Source organism: Pleurodeles waltl, chromosome 3_1 (genome assembly GCF_031143425.1).
Source record: "Pleurodeles waltl isolate 20211129_DDA chromosome 3_1, aPleWal1.hap1.20221129, whole genome shotgun sequence".
Classification (NCBI taxonomy): Eukaryota; Metazoa; Chordata; class Amphibia; order Caudata; family Salamandridae; genus Pleurodeles; species Pleurodeles waltl.
Window position 1 is genome coordinate 840,786,096 of NC_090440.1, and position 19,647 is coordinate 840,805,742.

The following is a 19,647-nucleotide window of genomic DNA, read 5'->3' on the forward strand; positions in this document are numbered from 1 at the left end:
CTTCAAGGAAAAAGGGAGCATCCATGGCTTTTCTAGGCAGCATTCCAATAGCGGACATATATAAGGCATCTACATGGTCCACAGCACACACCTTCACCAAACATTATTGTGTGGATGTTTTAGCAAGTCAACATAGTGTCGCGTAGGCTCTCATTATCCTAATGAGACTACTAGATTTGGGCAGCAGAATCACTTGCGCTGTGGGGGACAGAGTTTGATCCCACAACAGGTGACACCTGTCAGCCTAATCCGGGTTTTGTTCCCGCAAACTAGCAGTGCGCATGACACAATTGACTCCTCAGGGAAATCGTGGTCACTCAGATCTCATCAGTTTCTCTCATTTACATTAGTCTCATGTATGCAATGACAATCATAGGCAGAGTATAGTTCAATAAGGTTTTTTTTGAGTAACTGCATCTTAGATAATAAAGCATGTATTGCAATAACTAGGACGATGAAGCATGACAGGATGAAAATTGTGACAAGGAGAGTGAAACTGAAAAATAACACTACCATATTGTCACTAAGGTAGTTAAGAATAGCTCCTACCTTGGCTATGTTAGAGCACAGCATGTTAAGCTCTAATTCTGCCCTTCAGGTTCCCATGGGAAGACATCATCCCTCATACCTGAGCAAGAGGCCTGTAGTCTACATAAGCAGCTGCAGCAAAGCAATCAGCATACAGTCGTGGTCATCTGGCTGGAATCTCCCCCTAATGTAAATGGGTCGGAGTAGTGTTTTTATCATAAAACAGCTGATATTCCAAGAAAGGATCCCCACGTAAGAGTGTGTATGTTTCTGTGAACATTAGAGACAAAGCGTATCACATTTGCTGGCAACCTGTCTTACTGCAGTCTTGAGAAAAGCACAGTGAAAGAAATGTCTTGTTTAAGAACGCACTGCTGGCCTAGACAAAGAACAGCTAGAGAGAGGAAATAAAACAAGACCGCAAATGTGACTGTTAATATTAAAAACAAAGCTGAATAAAATATGTCTAGGTTAAAGTCCACAGCGGCAGGCCTAGTTTGCTAAAATAACGTGTATGAAGCTATAACTAAAATGGCTACTCAACACCCTCCCCTTGCCGATTCAAAGGTGGTTCAAAGCCTAATTACATATAAAAGCTACTAAAATTCAACCTAAGGCATATATATAAGAATGTCAATAATGACAAGTTAAAAGACACTTGAGCATGTAATAAAAGGACAATTTAAAATGGTAAGTGTGGCATAAAAAAAGGCAGAAGTTCAAACATCAGAGTAATTTTGGAAGTTGCCGATTGAATCCAGGATAATTGAAGACAGGAAATCCACTTTGGCAGGTTGTAAAGTAGGAAGTTCATTGCCACTGAAAACCAAGGAGCATTTGTGTTCCAAGGCCTGAGCTCCAGCCAAGGCAGCAGCATTCCGTGGTGTGCCTAACAATGAGTTTAGAGCTGCATAATCCACAAAGGAGAACTCATAAGCAGCTTCCTCTAGCAAACGCACCCTCAACGTGCATGTCTGGTAGTGAGCCCTCAGCGAGAACATCAACAGATTAGCATCCAATGAAAGCAAGTGCTGCGTAGAAAGACAAACTTTGTGGCACCGGAGCAGGAGGGAGCTGCATCCCACATGGCCCTGGAGGGCAACACAACGGAGTCTGAAGCCACCAGTGGGACGGAGGGTGAGGGGAGCTCCACGGCGGGGATAGAAGCGGAGACCAGCGACATCGACTCCTCCTCTGATGGGAGCTCCCTGGCGGTGGCGGGCCCCTGTGTGCCCCCCGCATCTACAGGTACAGCCGCCACCACCCCTACCAGCACCGCCCTCCCAGCAGCCCCTCATTGTGTGCCCCATGGCCGCTCACCCAGGAGGGTGGGCATCTCCTTCGCCCCAGGCACCTCAGCCCCTGTCAGCCCTGCTGCCCTCAGTGAAGAGGCCATCGACCTCTTCAGGTCCCTCACTGTTGGGCAGTCTACCATTTTGAATGCCATCCAGGGTGTAGAGAGGCAGTTGCAACAGACCAATGCATACCTGGAGGACATTCATTTTGGTCAGGCAGCCCAACAGAGAGCTTTTCAGACTCTGGCCTCAGCACTGATGGCAGCCATTGTCCCTGTGTCCAGCCTCCCCCCTCCAACTTCCTCCACCCAGACCCAATCCCCAGCACCTCAGCCTATCCCAAGCACACCCTCAGACCAGCATGCACACACCTCAACACACGAGGGAAGCTCTGGCTAACATAAGCACCACACATCCCACAGGCACTCACACAAGCCTCATACCCATGCAGACATACCAACATCCACTGCCTCCACTGTGTCCCCCTCCTCCTCGTCTCCCTCCTCCCTCCCTGTCTCGTCTCCACTCACACCTGCATGCACTACATCTTCAGCCACTACGTCCATCACCAGCACACCCATCACCACATCCCGCTCACAAGCACTCACCAACCCCACTACCCTTCACACATCCCCTGTGTCCTCTCCCAGTGTGTCTGAGAGCCCACCTCCTGAGGTACACAAACGCAGCCACACACCCACCCAACAGCCATCCACCTCACAACAGCCTCCAGCCCATGCACTTTTCCTGTCCAACCTTGACCACTTCCCCACACCTCCCCCACCCCTTCAGTCCCCTAGGGCCCGCCTTTCCAGGTCCCAACCCAGCACCTCAGCCACCACATTAGTGGGAACAGTGGTGCCAGCAGTAACCTGCTTCTGGAGTGTGCCAAGCAGCAGGGCAGCCAGTGGGCCAAGGAGCCAGACCACGGACAGTCCCCACCTCAGAAGCATAAAAAGTTGGCCAGTGCCCGACGGGAGAAAGGCAAAACATCTGGCACCAAAGGCTCTCCCAGGAGTACAGTTGCGAGTGGGAAGACAGCTGCGCCACCGTCCAAGGTGGGGAAGGGGCACAGAAAGAAAGGCAAGCCGCCGCAAACTTGCACGGCGGACAAGACCGCCACCAGCACCGCTGCCAAGGACACCGCCGCCACCAGCACCGCTGACAAGGACACCGCCGCCACAAGCACCACTTCACAGGACACCGCCTCCACCAGCACCGCTGCCAAGGACACCGCAGCCACAAGCACTGCTGCCAAGGACACCGCCACCACAAGCACCGCTGCCAAGGACACCGCCGCCACAAGCACCGCAGGCCAATGAGTGCCGAAAGCTCCGACGCTACTGAGGCCACCACGAGCAGGATGAAGCACTCTGGGCACAAAGCCCCCTCCAGAACCAGTGAAGATTTACATCCACTACCTCAGTCCTTGGCAGGATGAAGCACTCTGGGCACAAAGCCCCCTCCAGAACCAGTGGAGAAAGGCATCCACTACCTCAGTCCTATGCAGGATGAAGCACTCTGGGCACAAAGCCCCCTCCAGAACCAGTGGAGATTTACATCCACTACCTCAGTCCTTGGCAGGATGAAGGACTCTGGGCACAAAGCCCCCTCCAGAACCAGTGGAGACTGTTATCCACTTAAGAGACTGTGGCTTTGCACTCCCCAGGACACAGCAGTGGGCAACCCACCCACTTGAGAGACTTGTGAGACTGTGGCTTTGCACTCCCCAGGATACAGCAGTGGGCAAACCACCCACTGAAAAGACTTGTGAGACTGTGGCTTTGCACTCCCCAGGATAAAGCAGTGGGCAAACCACCCACTGAAAAGACTTGTGAGACTGTGACTTTGCACTCCCCAGGATAAAGCAGTGGGCAAACCACCCACTTGAGAGACTTGTGAGACTGTGGCTTTGCACTCCCCAGGATAAAGCAGTGGGCAAACCACCCACTGAAAAGACTTGTGAGAATGTGGCTTTGCACTCCCCAGGATAAAGCAGTGCGCAAATCACCCACTTGAGAGACTTGTGAGACTGTGGCTTTGCACTCCCTAGGATACAGCAGTGGGCATGGAGCCCACTCGTGGATCTGCCGTCGTGCACTCATCCGGCTGAGGTGCCCCCCCCCCCCCCTTATCCCTGAGGTGCCTGTTGTGTTTCTATCTGATTCCCCTGCAGTGTTCTGTCCGTTTTGATCGGGTATTTAGTGTGGGCCTCGCCCATGCATTTTGGGCCCAGTGGTCCACGGACTTTAATGGTGCAATACCTGAACTTGTATTCTTGGTGTGTATATTTGTTTATAGTGTATATATATTTTTGAATACTGGATTTTAATAGATTACAAACGTTCAAATCATTTCCTTTTGTCTTTGCATTCTTCTGGGGGCGCTAGGGGGTGTAACTGTAATGTATCAACATGTATGTGTTGTAGTGGGTGGGGGTGGGGGTTTTGCGTGTTGCGTGTGTGTGTGTCACTCTCTTTTCCCTCCCCCCTTCCCTGTGTCGTAGGTGCAGTACTCACCGTGGTCTTCGCTGCCGGCGTTCGTGCTCCTGGTAGAGGAGCAGGAAGACAAAGGCAGAGGGTATCTGGAGTTCCGGTTCCATGGCGTCCTGGTTCCTCGTGGGGTGTGTAGAGGTGAGCGCTTTCCCTTTCAAGTCCTGTTTCCGCCGTGTTTTTGTTCGCGGTGAATCTGCCCCGGAAAAGGTGGCGGATTAAACTCTCATGATACTGTGGGCGGTACATTGTCTTCCGCCTGTCTGTTGGTGGTTACTGCCGCGGTCTGTGTTTGTACCGCTGTGGCAGTCGGAGTGTTAAAGTGGCTGTCTATGTTGGCGGTTTCTGCCACGGTCGTAATTACATTTTTTTTTTACCGCCGGCCTGTTGGCGGTTTTTCCCCCACTTTAACACCGACCGCCAGGCTAATGACCACCATAGTATTTGAATTACCTCTGTGAGGCCGTATATATCAAATGAGACTTTATCCAAAACAGTCCCATCAGGAATTGGTGTAGCCGAAATGTTCACAAAAGACAAGTCCCTGCAGACCTTGTGAGAAGAATAATGGGGTTTTAGGACCTCATCCACCAGTTCAGCTGTTGAACTTTCAGGAAGATAATGACCATGTATCAATAGAAAAAATGTAATAACAAAGCCAATGCAAAGGAGGAAAGCTAATATAGTCAAGGAAAGCCGCAGATAGTTCCATGGGAAAATAAAGTAATTTGTTATAAGCCAATTTATCAGCTCACGTGTTTTTGGCAGTTCAGATGAAGAGGCAAATGAGTCTGAAAAGGTGTCATTGATGTCGGCAAAGTATCCAGAAGCAGTTCATGCAAAAACTGTAGCCGCATTTGAAGGTGGAGGACTGGTAGGGGTCGACCGTGGTGGTTCCCTGTAAAGGACGCCTTCTGTCTGTGTAGAAGTTGAATCAAATTGATCAGCAATTTCTGTGTTACTTGTTACAATCGATGTTAGTGGAACTTATGCAAGGTCATTTTCCACCCTCCCTAAGCTCGGAGAGTTGTCAGCGTTGTTGCTCAAAACTTGTAGAGGGACAACTTGACTAGTAGTAAGAGGGATTTGGAAACTATTGCTTGCTCCTCTTGGTCTGCTGTGCAGGATCGGCCACATGGTGTAACTTGACATTGTCAATAGATACAAAACGATTTTCTTTAGTACCAGGCAACGGTGGTAGAATGACAGTTCTGGTACCCTGTATTCCCAGGAATGGGACCGGTGCACGATAAAAAGGACCAAACTTCTTTTTTACAGCAGCTTTTTCACATACTAGATCCCCAACCTTTGGAATCCAGCCTGTAGGTGTTATTGGTACATCCTTAATTCCTACGGAGGCAGCACTGGCATTGTTGTGATTCCTGCAAGACAGTGACACGTACATTTATGTCAAAAGGTATTTCTGCCGCCTCCACGCCAGGAACATCAAGATCTGGAACATACATTTGATTTCCAAACAGGCACTCGTATGAAGTACCACCCCCCCCAGGTACCTTCTAGGCAGATTATTAAGTGCTCTTCGGACTCCATACCGGTGACTAAGCCAACTACGACCCATAACTAATACTCTAACTGTTAAGGATTGCTTTAAATCTCGGTTTCGTCACTCCGTTACACTATTTCCCTTGCGTTGAAATGGTGACGAGTAATGGGGTTGGACCCCTAATGAAGCCATGGCGACCCTGAATGCCTTTTGGGCGAAAGCAGGGCCCTGGTCGGAGCAGAAAGACGCTACTGCCTATGTGCTGATAAAGACTTGCAAATCTTTAATAACAGTCAGAGCGTCAGCTGAGCACCCCCATGGAAATCTGGCGCAGAAGTCACCAACGACTAAGATGTATTTGTATGCACTGTCCGGTGTAAGGGGACCACAATGGTCCAAGGTACACACATTGTAAAGGTTTGTTGGTAATTAGGAGGGGTGTCAGCGGTGGGTGTTTGACGATGGACTCCTTAATTTGTTGGCAGATGTCCCAACAAAGGACATACTGTTTGGTCTGTTTGTATACCTGGCCACCAATAACGTGCTTGCAATAATGATATTGTAGCTGTCACACTAGCATGGGCGGAGGCAACCTCCTCATGTGCTGCTTTAATCAACTTTGGTCTTAGGTCTTTATTGTGAATTATCCAAACCCCTACGCCTGGTATTTTTACTTCTGCGTCAAGGAAGCCTCCCATACGGTAGGAATATTTAGCAGGAAATGCTTTTGGAAAGGGTGTGCCTTCAGCCGTGGCTTTCACGGCAGCCCATATGTCAACGTCTGGTTTAGTTCCAGAATGAGTTACTGCCGCAGCAGCAGCCGTGGCTACTGCTGATTTGGCTGCTTCATCAGCCAGTGTATTTCAGCAACGTGTATTCCAACGCACTGGTGTCCAAGTGTATGTACAACATGGACATTTGGTACCATTTCCTTTAGGTCCTCTACTTTCCCCCCAGAGAGGTCTGTGTTTGATGGCGTGACCTTTAGAATCTCTAAACCCATTTTGGTGCCAGTAGTGCAGGTATTCATTGAAGGACTGGACACAATAGTACGAATCACAAACAATCGGTGTTAGCTGTGCAGGAACCTTATGTTCCAGTGCCATCACCAGGGCCTTTAGCTGTGCCAGTTGTGCAGTGCAATCCCCTAGGGTTTGTGTGAAAGTATGTTGCGGATAGAACTTATTACTAGTATTGATGCTTTGTGCCTATTGCAGGTTGTGCTGAGCCTTCAGTGTACATGACTCTTCGATATTAATCAATATGCAATGTATTTGCCGGAACTGGGTATTCTAGTTCATACTGTAAAAATTCTTGTTTTTGTAATTATGGGTCAGAAATGTAGTCGAAATCAATGGCTGTCAAAGACATTGCCCATTGAATCCAATGTGGATGTAATGCTTTAGGGTTTGGAATACTGGCTTTGGTAACAGCCTCAAGGGCTGGAATTGTAGATACGACAATAATGCGTTTCCCCTGGCCTATTGGTCTCTCTTTAATGACAGCCATCTGAACAGCAGTGAGAATTTTCTCAGTGGGAGCAAAGTGTTGTTCTGCTGCTAAATCCAAATGTTATTCAGGACTGTCTCACCCTCATTGAATGTTACGTAGGTGAAACCAATGGCACCAGCAGTTACTCTGATGACCAGATGTTTTTTATTGTCCTTTGTGTGTAAGTGTTGTGCTGCAAACATGTCTGTCTGCAAAGCTCTGAAAGTGCGTGTGTGTTCGACTATCCAAAATTTACTGGAACAGTCAGAACGTATTAAGTCATATGAAGGTTTTATGCGTGATGCATAATCTGGAATGTGAGTTCTGCCAACATTTTGGAAACCCAATAAGGATTGGAGTTTTTTAATGGTATTTGAAGGTTGTAACTGTGTGCATTTTGCCAAGAATTGTGGTGCTAGGCTCTTTCCTTCACTTGATAGCTCGTATCCCAAAAACAGGACGCTAAGGAAGGCAATTTTTGATTTTTTTAAGGTGAATTTAGAGCCGAATTTTGCAAATCCTACAGCAATGCAGGCTACCCGTCTTAGATGTTGCAGTAATTCATCATCCGTGAGGTAGATATCATCTACATAGGACAATGCTTCAGGGTCAATGTCGTGCAATATTGAAGTCACATGATCCACTAACAGTCCTGGACTGTTCTTAGACTCCTGTGGTAAATTACAGAATTTTTTTCTGGGAGCCTAGTATGCTGAAACTTGTTAGGTCTCTACTCTTAGGTGCTATATTTTGGCGGAAGAAACCATTGGAAATATCCAGTGTTGTTTTGTATTTTTGTACGCACTATGTTGTTTATAAGTGCTGTGTGAGTTTTTTATAGCATATGTGTGTATGACTGTTTGAATGTCTGTAGTCTAAGACTATTCTGTACAAAAGGATTTCCCTCACAGGAGCTTTAGCATCATGTTTTATCGGATACTGAGTTGAGGTTAAGGTTGATTCTTTTTTATTGGAATTACGTGATATTGGGAATCTTTCTCCCACCCTACATGGTTGCGATATAACGCGGGTGCCTGCGCCAATGCCCAATCAATGGCATAGGATTCTGCGAGCTCATCAGGAACAAGGGGCGAGAAAGAAGGTTTGATAACATCTTCCCCATATAAGCAAGTATGGACAAATTCTGGTGGCCAATATCTTTCTATAATATATTTCTATAATGTATAGAGTATCATATATATTTATGACGCGGTCCCAAAAGATTGCGTCAATTGTGCGTTCAGTGTCTCCTTCTAACTGTAAAGTTACTTTGTACACCCTATCAGGCGTGGAGACACGCATGTCCGCAGTTTCAGCTTGTATGAAGTCAGCAGTTACTTTCACCTCCAGAAGCTCTTGAAGATACCGGCGAACTATTGCGACCTCTGCTGTGCTGTCTAGCAGAGCTAGTGCCCATTTCTTGTTCTTCAATAGAGCCCTCTTCTTGAGTGGCATGACGAATCACAATTGCTGCCATTTTTTTCTTTTTGAATTGGGGTTTGTGTTGGGGAAGTTTCTCTTCTTTTATTAACAAAAACTTCTGTAGAGCGTTGTGATTCCTGTGTCGGTTTCACATACTCTGTCCTTTGCTCTGACTGCCCACCTATCTCCCTGCATTTTTCCAGTGAGTCCTGAAAGGAACGAGATTGGCGTTTATCAGTATATTGATATCTGTCAGGCGTTTTTATATTGTCTCTGTTTCTGAGGTTATATCTAGCATGTGGGGTCTTCATATGCGGAAATTCTCCCCTTTCTTTGTTAGGTGTTTGTTGTTTTTTATCCCAGCGTTTTTTAGAACACTCAGGAGCTTGCTTGGTAGAATCTTTATTAGATTTATCCTGAAACTGTGGTTTTGTGGGTCTGGCCCCCAGACTGTCTCGACCATTACTAGAGTAGGTCTCTGCGATACTCTTTGGCAGCTTATGTTCTTGATCTTGTGGAGGAACGTCCTTGAGCTGCATGTGCACTGCTAGTGCAACTGCTTCCCCTTTAAGGTTACCTAATTTAATTGAAGATACAGTGGCAAAATTGCCCATAAGTTGAATCCCCATCTCCAGGACCGGGACAGCTCCTTATTCATCTGGAATTTGTTTTAACACATCCAGTAGATTGGCAAGTGTCGGTGTACTGTGTGCGGTAGGATAGAGCATGGCAGATACCATGCTCCAAATGGCAAGCACTTAGTTAATATTCTATGCTTATTCTGAGGTCCTGTATGGGGAAATACTGCTTCCAATGCATTTATTTTTTGAGCTAACCCAAATGCAATCCCTTCTCGTTTGGCGAGTAGTTTACCCATGATCGAATGTACAGTTGCAGGATTAATCCCTGGCGTTACTGCATGTGGTTGCGCCTGGGCAGCATGTGCTGTGTTTGCTAGCTTGAATCCAGTAAGCACTAGACCCATGTCTGGGCATACCCTTTCCATTCACGGCAACTTTAGCAACACAAAAGGATGATGGACGGAGTGCTGAAACCTTTCAAACACTCACCCCATGTCACAGATCTGGGTTTAATTCATTGTTCTTCTGCTCACAATGCCACCACAGTTTGGACCCAGCCTTATGCAAATCAGTCTTGACCCTGTTCCCCCATGGGAACAGTACAGCCCAAACTGCCAGTCCAGGTCCTCCCTGGACCGAAAATAAGCATTGTGGAACCGGATTCAGAGCATCACCCTTCATCAGTCAGGCCAGCTTGAATCCGGTGGCACAGTGAGAACAGGACCCACGTCACAGATCTGGGTTAAATCCATTGATCTTTTGCTCACCACACCCACCCCCTGTACTTGGCCCCCCAGTATATTTGGGCCTTCTGCGCCTGGGCACAGTATGCTCTTTCCACTACAAAGTATGAGGCAAAGCATTGCTCTGGGAGCAGGCTTTTGATCCATGTTTCCAAGAACAATTAGGTTGTGTGCCTTCAGCTGCCCACTGAGAATCACATGATGTGTAAGTTACAGTGGTGGGCATGCTACTCCACATCTTCCACCAGTTCCATCAGGTTCTGTGTAGTGGTCATCACTGTGGCTGCTTTTTCTTGTAAAGTTTTGAGTGAGTCCTCCAAATCAGATATATGTCCTTCTGCCTCAGTCACTCCAACCACCACATTCTTAAGATCCTGGCGTTTTGGCACAGGAGGCTGATGTTGCAGTCCACTTCTCCTATTTTGCTTTCTAAGATATGGGTCCTATTTATGGGACCTTTAAGGCATTCCTTCATTCATTCTACTGGAGCGAATCCTACCTAGGTGATTCCAACATAAGGAGTACAGTTTTTGTGCCTCACACTGGAAAGTGGTTTGTTGCATTAGTCTCTTGCAAACTGAGGCTCCTGCTCTTTCTTCCAACTATCTGTTCTCCCACATCTTGGCATGCTGCTACTCGCCCCTGCTCAAGGTCCAGTTTAAAGGATCTCCCTGCTCCTGAGAAGTCTGTTGCACTATCATGATCATTTAACACCCGTTCAACCTGCATCTTTATGCTATACTTCTTACTAGGCTCCATTCAGAATTCCATGTGGCTCAGAGTAGCCATAGGGGATCATTATTGGGCCACAGAGCTGCCTCACATCCGCACCATAGGCCCAGTGCAGTCTGTCTTGCATGCGCAGTGGGTGTCAGCACCAGTTTCTTGCTCTCTGCCTTCTTGGGTCTGAGTGATAGCCCACCACTAATCTGCCAGTCAGTCTCCCATTCTTACAGGGCATACCAGGGGAAACTGCACACCTGTCTCTGTTAGCTTAGCGAGCGTCAACACCAGCTCTGTCTTAAACTCTGGGCACCATGTGGATTCAGTGCCAGTCGCCCTTTCATCACCACTTCAGGTTCCCACATGATTCCGCTGGGCAACGCTCTCTGCAGGAAGGTTGTTGTTTTGCTCTTATGTGAGTTAGTTTGGGGACTCGATGTTTTAGGCTCTCCTTTGCAGTTGAGTACTTCCCATCATCATCTTGGCAGTTAGTGGCGTTGTGCTTCCCTCCTCCTACCCAAAGGGCTCGAGGTAGCGTGGGCAGCTGGTCACTTTTCTTGATCTGCTGTGCTTTCACTAGGAGCAGCTACTTCGCCGCTTTCACTTATTTGCTTAATGGATGTTCAAATTAGCAGGCAGAGTGTGGGAGCTCTACACAGGCACATCCACCATAAAGGATTCTCAAACCACTCAGGCCTAGACTGGTTTTCTTGACCTTTGCTTTTACCAGGTTAGTATAATTGCATTACTTACAGTGGGAGTTCATGGCATCTAAATATCTTCATGTTTAAGTGTGGCTCCCTTTATGTGGTGGGTGTGGCTAAGTGCTGACTCTCTTTGCTGTATTACTTGAACATTTCAGTTTTATCTGGTGCTTGTGTACTCAAAGACCAAAGGAAGATTGCGGGCACATGGTGTTTTTTTGTGCATGTTTTAGTGAATATTTAGTTGAAAATATGAAATTAAGGTAGTTTTGAAATACTTTGGGATGTTAGTGTTAAATAATTGATTTACGGATTGTTAAACGCAGCAATTACCAAGAAGGGATAATCTGGCACTAAATAAGAGATTTAAAGGGGCTGCAAAGAACAAAAAATCATAATAAATTGCAAAACAGCTGAGTTTTTGAAACGCTTTTGGAAGCATAAGAATTGGGCTTGATTGTAGTTCTTCAGGAAGAGAGTTCCAGGCCTTGGCAGTGAGCACGGAGAAGACATAACAACTTTGACAAGCCATGCATTTGTGCAAGCTTTCCATACAATGGTTTATGTGTCTGCAAAGGAATACATATTTTCGGAGCATGTGTTCCTGCAGATACATGCTCTGCATTCTCCTGCCTTTTCGTGTTGGGCTCAGAAGTTTGCAGGTTGTTTTTCTTAGAAGATTGGACAATGCACGTGGGCACCAACTCTGCTAGACTGTATTTTTTAAGCTTTGCGTTTGGGCATATACTGAGAGGGCTACAAGTTTCACACGTTTTCCAGGTTCACCGATAAGTATTCAACACAACAATTCGGAAGAAGTAGTCTGCCACATGTGACAACTTACCTTGTGTTTTCGATGGACATCCTGTGATGACAGACAACCAGCACTCTGGGCCGGCATCCTTCGGGGACCACATGCCCACCATTGTGCTTTGACTCCAGAGAATGCAGTGCGACGGGTGATGTAATTGGTACCATCCCATAGCTGTCCCCAGTGTCATGGTACGTACCTATGATCTGACCAAGACAATAGCTGCAACTTCTGCCTTTCTCCAGACCACAACAACTACTCCTTCAAGCCCTGCCTCACCTTCAGCTCCAAGAAATCCTTATTGTATTGAACTGAGAGCCATTGGGCATACTGCAAAATGCACCAGCAATGGTCCTCCGAGTCCCCCAATATCTTTGGCGAACTGGATGCCTACTGTGCAGACAAAGGAGAAGATTTCAATCACTCCGAAATACCTGCTGCCAAAGCCTCACAATCTCTGGAGTTGGTGTCCTCTAGCGTCTGTGAACTCAAGGAGGAAGAATACATGGGGCCGGCGACCCTCGACCAAGACCAGAGCCCTGGTTATAAGTATGCCATTCTGCTTTGACACTCACTTGAAGTTTCACAGTCTGTCTCATGCTGAGGTAGGGAACTGTTACTACTGGAGTTAGGCATCAAGCCTTGCACACAAAAGACTACCTACTCGAGGACCTCCGCCGCCTTCAGGCTCCTGTTAACTAAGAGAAAAGGCTTCAAGACCAAAGAAGAATCTAAAAAAATCATCATTCCTCATGAGCCATACACAGCAGAAGAGTGCCAATTAGCCTTGCTCTAAACAAGAGGCATCACAAAAGCACTGAAGCCTTTGATGCTCAAAAATCCCATTGATGATAAAAGCACTATCTACAGTTGGAGCTGAGCAATGTGAGATGCTCATCCTGCAGAGGCTACCAGAAGAGCTAGAAGCCAAACGAGAAGGCCTCTGCATCCATCCTATCACCAGGAAAATCTTGGCAAAACCTTCTCTGCTAAAGACAGCAGAGACTCTGCCTCGCAGAAGAAGGCTTGCCTTTAAGGAATAGCCAATTTCAAAAGTACTACCAGAACCAGCACCAAAGAGGATAGAGACAGGGTACTAATCCTCCCTCTATGTTTGGCCTCTTCCTCTACAGCCACCTTTTCTACTTCCACTGCCACACACATTACCCTTTCTGCTTCTCCCAGAGTCACCTTATGGTTCCCCACATAATTATTCTGACCAGGCAGTCTCTCATTCTACTGATCCTTATGACCATCCGTTTGATCCATGCCCACAGATGGCTCAGGGACGACTACAATGTCGACTAACCCCCAAGTGTCACCCCACCCAGATCTGGACCACCATCCCATCAGAGTATTCCCCCCCACCCTCCCCAGTAATCCCATGGTCTACAATAAGGTAATTCAGTGGGCCACAGCCTGCAGTTCGGTGAACATGCACTGCCTCCATGAGGAAGATTCTCTCCAAATCAGAGCAGACGGTGCAGTTCCTACAACTACTCAAAGTATTACAATCCGCCTCTGAGACCATTTAAGGAACATTTAAAGGCCGAGGCAGTAACACCAAGCTTTGAGAAGTATAGACTCGCATCCAGTGGCACTGTATACACCACGGGCCACGTTTCACACAAATCCCCGTAGGCTCATACTGCTTGCATAAGGGCCTCTGCTCAGGCTATAGGTGATGCCCTACCACCTGACAAGGATAGCAAGAGGATAGATGCAGCAGGTAAGAGGTTGTCTCTAAGGGCAGTTACCCACTAGCATGTAGCAAACTCTGTGGGCTCCTCTCTCAGTACATGAGGTCACAAAGGGAAGCGATGACGGAGCTCATAAAGTACTTTCCAGAGGAGGTTAGGAAGAGAGGAGAAGGAGATACCGTCCGAGAGCAAGACAAGCACCAACATTTGTTGTACTCTTGATGCCACAGTTGCTCAAGGCGTTAACACTACTGCCTCCCTCATGCCTCACACCTGTCTTCACATTCCTGGGCTTACGCTGTAGATCCAGCAGCATCCCCTCATCCTCCCATTTGATGAGGTACATATTTTTGGGCCCCAAGTTGATGATATACTGGAAAAAGTCAAGAAGGACACTTGAGATTGTGGAATCCAAGGGTGCCTTCAAACTCCAGCTGCAGGGGGATCCTTTTGGAAACATAGTCGAGAGGAGGAGCAAAGCCCACTTCTCCCGATAAATTGCAGTCTTATTAAGGACACCAGCAGTCCTTCCACCCACAGGTGGAAAGGGATTACAGGGGTAGCAACAAGGGCAAGGTTAGAGGTGGCTCCTGTATTGGGGGTGGCCTTCATTTACTTATCTGCACTGCCCACCGTTTATGCCTTTGCTTTGTGGTAAGTGGACACCACCACCAATTCAAAGTACTCCATTTGGGGTTCACCACTGCTGCAAAGGTGTTTATTAAGCCCTAAGCCATGGTGGCGGCTCATTTATAGAAGGGTGGTATTCAGTTCTTCCCCTACCTCTACAGTGTCTAGCTCACACTCAAGCTGCAATCTCCCTCCTACAGAGCCTGGGGTTCATCTTAAATGCCACCAACTATTAACTTCAGCCCATACAAGAATTCTACCCCAATCAACAGTGTTTTCGCGTTTCAGCTGCTGCTTCCTTTTTTCACAGCCCAATTGACAACTTGCATCAGAATCATAATGTGCCTCCTAGGAGTGCTTGCCTCCTGCATTGCCGTTTTATCCCACAACGGGCTTCACATGTGCCTGTTACAAGAATACCTTTCAGCTCAATTTTTACAAGTACTGGATAGATCTAGTTTTGGCAAAGGCCAGTGCTAATCATGTGTTCAGTGGTGTAACAGTAAAAATCTGTTGCAGGGCAGACTCTCCCCAGATTACCATTACCACAGATGCCTCTCTCGCAGGTCGGGGGTCGTGATGAGGGTGCATCTTGACAATATCACTGCCCACGGAGTGTGGCCCTGTCAGAAATTGGATTATTATTTGGGGTAGATGACTACCCACCTCAAGAAAAAAATCACAATGCTGGTCAGGGTGAACCATCAAAGTCATTAAATTAAGATGAGCTCAACCTGCTGGTAGGGATAAGATAGAGCATAGAGGCTTAACTTAAAGCAATGTGTAAAGTTTTTATGCAGTACCAATATACTAATAAAGTCAAAATGCAAAACGATAAAAAACCTAAGCCAACTTAGCAATATAGAGTAAAATTTAATTGGGAGACACTGAATTGACAAAAATATGAGAAAGGGAACTGGAGACGTAAATTGTAAAGTTTCAAGTAGAAATAACACCAGAAAGCACAAAGTGCCAATGATAGCCGTTAATCACGATAGACCATTACCTAGGTGCAAATTAGGGCTGACCTCGCTGAAGCGCAGGTCACATGCCAACCAGGTTTATGCTGGTTGAAGATTTGACCTTCTGACTTAGGGGGTCATTATGACCCTGGCGGAAGGCGGAGAAGCGGCGGTAAGACCGCCAACAGGCTGGCGGTCTTTTTTTTTTTATTATGACCATGGCAGATACTGCCATGGTCATCCGCCGGTTCTCCGTTCCGCCCGCCGGGCTGGAGACCTGGGTCTCCAGCCCGGCGGCCGTCACTATACCGCCAGCGGTATTTTGACCCGGCTTACCGCCGTGGATTTCCTGCAGTTGGAACCGCCATGAAATCCATGGCGGTAAGCACTATCAGTGCCAGGGAATTCCTTCCCTGGCACAGATAGGGGTCTCCCCCACCCGACTCCCTCCCCTACGCCCCCCACCACTCCTGCCACCCCCCAAAGGTGGCAGGGCCCCCCTCCCCACCCTGACCCCCAACATCACAGAACTCACACACACACACACACGACACGCATGCAGGCACCACCAAGACGCACACACACCGACATACAAGCCTACATCCACACACACAGTCAGACACGCACACCCACATACAAACATACACGCACACATCCATACAGACATACCCACAGACATACACGCACTCATTCCCAATACACTCAACACCGCCGCAAGCATACACGCACTCACACACCCCCTCTACATACACAGACGCACACCCCCATGCACCCACACAACACACAACACCCCCCCACCTCCCTCCCCTAACGGACAATCGACTTACCTGTTCGGTCGATCCTCCGGGAGGGGATGGGAGCCATGGGGGCTGCTCCGCCGACACCACACCGCCAACAGAACACCGCCACACCGAATCACAGGACGTGATTCGGTGGGCGGTGTTCTGTTGGCGTGGCGGTGAAGGTAGAGCAACCTCCACTTCCCCGCCGCCCGCCAGTATGGCTGTTGGCGGCTCTCCGTCGGAAAAAGGACGGAGAGCAGCCAACAGTCATAATACGCCAAGCGGCAAACCGCCACTACAGGCGGTCTTCCGCACGGCGGTCCCTCGGCGGTCTTGTAAAAAGACCGCTGAGGTTGTAATGACCACCTTAGTCCTTTAAGTCCCAATCCTCCACTTGAGTACACTTCTAAAGCCTCACAGGACCTCAGGGGAGGCACTTAGAGATTCACAGTTTCTCAGTAAGAGGCCAACACCAGGGTCCAGTCCAGTTCCAGTTGCCACTGTTCTGCAGACCACCTAGTCTGCCTAGTCCGTAAAGGAAATTCCCCCATTTCCTCTCACTGCTCACTAACCTCATACTGACCTCTTCCCTCTAACAGAGTATCACGAGGAACCAAGGGCACAAATTGTACCCTTGACGTCTATTCCTTGGTTTACAAGAGAACCCCGTACTTCTTAGTGTGAGTTTTGGTTATATATATATTTAGGGAGCTGAGTACGGTTGTGTTCCTCCTAATTTCCCTTGTCTCCCTCATACTCTCTCCATGTGTTTTGATGGGCATAATCTTGCCCACTTAGGCCAGTATATCAAACACACAAAAGGTGATGGGAGGATGCTTGCAGTAAATTTACCCACTGTCATTTGCTCGGTGGCATTACATCTCATCACTCGTTTGTCCACCATACCACTCAGATTAGACCCAACCACATGCAAATCAGTCTTGACCCAGCTCTTTTAAGAACAGACCAGCCCGAACTGCCAGGCCAGGTCCAAAACCAAAACACAAGCAACCCAAGACCGGTATTGCCATGATTGGGGCTCTTCAGTCAGGTTTTCCTTGGTTGCGTGTGGCACAATGAGCAAAGGACTTGCATACTCTTGGCTACTTAAGGTGGCCCATTAAACATACAAAAGGTGATCAGAGAATGCTTGCAATGCTATGTATTTGAACTCCACAGATAGACCTGTTTTCCTCCAGATAGCATCTACAGACCTTTGGCAAAGAACTACAAAATAATTGTCTGGGATGTTTCCAACACTTTTCCTTCTTTCCCATTCCTCCGTACATTGTAAGGAAGATTAGGCAAATGTCCTTCACACTTATCCTGGTGGCCCCAACCTTGGTCAGATAGCCTTGGTACTCATTGCTCCTCAAGGTGGCCTTCAACACCCTCTAAAAGCTTCCAATCAGTCCAGACCTTCTCATGCAGTGCTGAGACAAAATTATACACCCAGATCACAGAATGCTCAACCTAGCAGTTTGGCCCCTGAGGTCTTAGAATTGTCTATTTTGATCTCTCATAGTAATGCTTGGTGGTATGTGTGATGTATGTTGTCCTACCACGTGGGCCTGCTAGGCTGTAAAGTGAAAAAGGTTTTCTACTATTGTGTTATATATTATATCCAGTAGTTAAAATATTCATGAAAGGTCACAAGAGAGTATACCTCCCACAATCCCACTTGCCTCTGTATGGAACCTCACTCTTGTCCTCACAAGACTCATGGGTACACCCATTGATCTCTCTCTTGCCCTTTACAGTTCCTTATGTGGAAAGTAGCATTCTTAGTAGCCATAACATCTCTTAGATGCATCAGTGAGCTACAAGTACTTGCCCTGCAAGAGCCTTTCATTGAGGTTCACAGAGGTAGGGTTGTTCTCAGAACTAGTCCTAACTTTCTTCCCAACATTAGTAGCACCTTTCCAACTCAGTCATACATAGAGCTTCCAGTCTTCCTTCTGCAGTCAGACTCAGTAATAGAAACATCCCTTCAGACCTTAGATGTTAATTGAGCTCTCATGTGTTCTAGTGACAGGAAGAAGTCCTTCCCCTAGTCTGACCAGCTCTCTGTAGCCTTTGAAACCTATCATCTCAAAGGCTGGCATACCCCAATAGATAGTCAAGTACATCCAACCCTGCTAACACAAAGCTAAAAAGCCCTACCTGTTCCCCCAGGACACATTCTAAGAGAGTGGCAACAATGGCTTTCTTAGCTAACATCTCACTAGTTTACACATGCAAAGAGGACACCTTATTAACCCCACACACTTTTAGCAAACACTATTGTGTGGACATATTAGGTTGCCAGGAGGATATGGTGGGCCAAGCAGTCTTAAGAAGTTTGTTTCAGGCATCTTCATCAGCCACACCCTTGGCACCATTTGGGAAGGCTACTGCTTCACAATTTATGCAGAGCATGTGTATCACAGAGCTGAATCAAGTCTTGTGCATCTTTTTCTCAACCACCCAAACATTAAAACCGCCAATTGTCAGTAGCTTCTCAGAGCACACAGAGAAAGTTGCGATGCTGTCTGTCAGGTAGTAAGCGAAACACTTTAAAGGACCTGCTGGTCTATAAACCTATATTATGTCAATGGTAAAATAGGTGTCAAGACTGATGTTTAAAGCCATATACTGTGATGTAGATATGGAAGTCATTTTAACCTTGGAGATAATGTATTGTTGTTGACTTATTCATGTCTCCTTGACGACCAGGGCAGCCTATGTGTCTCATTTTATATCCTGTCAGAGGGGTTATTTGAATATCAGGGAAATACGTTAGTCACGTTTTATACAAATCTCTCCTTTACTGTAATGAGCTTAGGTATTAATCGAGAGAGAAAGCTATCCTTTGACTGTTGGGGTGAGTGTCTGTATTTTGATTTGTCATCGTTTTACAAATTCCAAGAGTGGTTCTCTGCAGGGGACTGTGGATTGTCTTAGTATAAATGACCCTTAGACCACAAGCCAAGGATCAAGGAGTCAGGATCTACTTTAAAATTGACCTAGCAATAAGGTATTCCAGTTTTGAAGATGACATTTTGCAGGCGTAAAAGTGTTTTCTCTTAATACAAATTTCTCCTTTGATGCACTGAACCAGTGTAATACACATTTTTCGTAATGTGGGATGTCCATACAGTTGGACTTGATGAGTGGAACTAATTGCACTTTTGTTACCTCCCTACTCCCTTGTGTTCTCTACAAGCGTATAAATATTGTGATACTTTGTGTAAATGTGTTTGTTGGATATTGTGTAAAATGCTTTTGATTGTTGCTTTG

The 19,647-nt window shown here is 47.0% G+C and overlaps 1 protein-coding gene across 2 annotated transcripts in view; it reads left to right on the forward strand.

Moving 5' to 3' along the window:
- Positions 1 to 19,647, forward strand: part of UEVLD (UEV and lactate/malate dehyrogenase domains) — a 185,250-nt gene that overhangs the window by 161,537 nt on the left and 4,066 nt on the right. The window lies entirely within an intron of this gene.